This window comes from Malaclemys terrapin, chromosome 1 (assembly GCF_027887155.1).
Source record: "Malaclemys terrapin pileata isolate rMalTer1 chromosome 1, rMalTer1.hap1, whole genome shotgun sequence".
NCBI classification, from domain to species: Eukaryota; Metazoa; Chordata; order Testudines; family Emydidae; genus Malaclemys; species Malaclemys terrapin.
This window is the reverse complement of record NC_071505.1, coordinates 348,029,663-348,032,347: the sequence shown is the minus strand read 5'-3', so window position 1 is coordinate 348,032,347 and position 2,685 is coordinate 348,029,663.

Sequence of the window (2,685 nt, the reverse complement as noted above, 5' to 3'; positions counted from 1 at the left end):
TCTCCTCAGGTTCTGTTCTGTCAGTCTGTGGCCTGTATCCGGAGTGGTAACAGGCACTGGGGTCAGTATAGAAAATATCAATTCCCTGAGCTGTCACTCTCTTGTACATAGTAACCCCAGCAGCAGTTATTCAGGCAGGATGAGGTTTTACAAGAAGTGGATTTCAAAGTCAAATGCATGAGTATTCATGGAAATGGAACTTCATTTCCCACATGAGAGCAGGCTATTGCTCTCTCGCTCTCCCGCTCTTTGACTGTCTACATCCTGTATTCATAAAATACATAGCATCCGGGAAGGGCATTGTGACAGACATGGAGCTGAGCTGCTGATCTTTGTGTCATCTGCAAATTTGCATAATGAATGTGTGTGTTAATCGCAATTCTTGGGATGCTTGTTGTAGAGCAACATTGGGTTAATATTGGGATGTTTACGTTATGGCTATATTCAGTTACACCAATATGGCTCATCTCCGTTTAATATCAGGCTGCTGGAAAAGAAGCAGGAAGGGAAGCAACAGGTCAAGAACAGCCATCGCTCAGTCAGCACTTCAGAGAGGTTGAGAGACAACACCGGAGCTACTAGCTCGGAAGAGCTCCAGCCACGTTACACAGCTTGTTTTGCCAGGGCTGAGAGTCTGTCCAGAGCTGGGGCAGCTGTTACTGAGAAGCTCTTCATATTGATGGGCACAGACACCGCTGCGGAAGTCTGAAGGCCCTCAGCCTGTCTGGGTCCCTGTCAGGGTGGGAGGACTTGGGGTCAGAGACGTGTACAGGCTGTTGTTTAAAAACCCTCTTATTCTCCCATGTTCCTTCTGTTCAGATTAAACAGTAGTTTGGTTCCAGAAGGCTGGCTGGTCACTCGTCTCACCACTACTCACAAACTCCCAAAGGGAAGAACCACAGGCGCCGAACCCACTTGGCTCTACTTGGCAGGCACAGTGGACCCGCAGTGTGCTGTAGCCCAGGGCACAATCTGAGGATGGGAGGATCGAGGGACTCCACCCCATGAGAGGGAAGGCTACGAGGCCTGGCATGTGACACTCAGAGACCAGAGAGGGCGTAGAGATGCCGGTAGCCTTGTAACGCTGATGGGTATCTACAGTGTAGAAATGCTGGAGCCCTCACCCAGTCAGAAAACAGAAATATGCCCTATCGGACCTGTTACCACAGAGCAACACGGCTCTGCATTCACAATCGAGTCAGAGAATAAAACCTTTGAAAATACATTTACTGATTACATTTCCATGAGAAAATAAACCTGAGATGTTTTTTGAGCTAATCACTGATATCCCGTGGGGTCTCTTCTTGCTCAGCCCCTGGCAGGATCAGGCCCAGAGCACACGGCACCTCTAGAAATGGGAGCCCTTGAGAAATCCTGATGCCGGGCATTGGGGTTTTAACACTCCGAGCTCACTGTGAACATCAGCTACCTAGCGCTGCCTGCCCTCCAGCCCCGTCACTAAGTCACTCTGACAGCCCAGCTGAATCCTCTGCCACTGCACAGAGCATCTGCAAATGGAAACAGCTTGCAGCCTTTCCCCTTCACTGCGCGTTTTAAAGATAGTGAAACCTGCCAACGTACCCAATTCCTGCTAGAAGGGGAGCCGCTGACACCAGAGGTCTTCACTGGTGGACAAGGAGTCATCGGCAATGTTCCATGGGCAGCAGGCAGTATCTGTTCAGATAGGGAAGGAACTGTATTTATGAAGCATGCTTGCATGTTTCCTTGGGGTCGACTAGGCCATCAGGGAACCTCAGCTGCTTGGCTTAGTGTGCAGCAGCTTTAACCCCGTCACAGCCAATGGCAAACTGCAGGAGTCCAAATCGCAGGGGATGCCTGGTGATGCTACCCTGGAATCTGGGCTTGTGATCACTGTTCATAGTTTTCTGATTAGTCACATGGCTACCTCGGGGGCTGCCGAGTGGTAACAATGAGGCTGTCATAGGTGTTATTTTGCTGCATTGCAAACCCAGGGTGCAGGCCAGAGAAGGTACATTTCACCAGGCCCTGCACAGGGCGCCTTCCCTCAGATCATTCTAGTAGGAGAAAAACTTCCTAACTGTCAGGGTGGTTTAGCACTAGAATAAATTGCCTAGGTAGGTTGTAGTATCACCGTCATTGGAGAATCTTAAGAACAGGTTAGACAAACACCTGTCAGGGACGGTCTAGATAATACTTAGTCCTGCCATGAGCACAGGGGCTGCACTAAATGACCTCTTGTCGTCTCTTCCAGTCCTACAATTTGCCAAGAGGATCCCCAAAGACATGCCCAGATCTCAGTGATCCCCTGGTAGCTAGACCCACCCACCAACAAACTCTGGGCCTCCACAACTGCTCTAGGACCCTCTTCAGCTCCCTGCTAGCACAGACTCATCAGAGATGTGCTACCAGGGCCAATCACTGTAGCCACTGCCCACAGGATCTGCTGAAGGGGCATTGTACAGGGTGGCGGGTAATGTAGAGAGATGGGAAGGCTGGTTAGAGTAGCTGATGGGCACAATATCCCAGCCATAGACTGGCCAGGAGGTTTAAACCTTTCCATGCCCAGAGTGCAGCCATAGACTCCGTCAGTGTAAACTTCATTTTTGTTACGAGGACGAGGCAGATGAAAAGCCTCCAGTTTCTCTTGGGGATCCAAGCAGCTGCAGCTGGGCAGCATCATGGCAGCTGAGCTTTCAGAGAAAA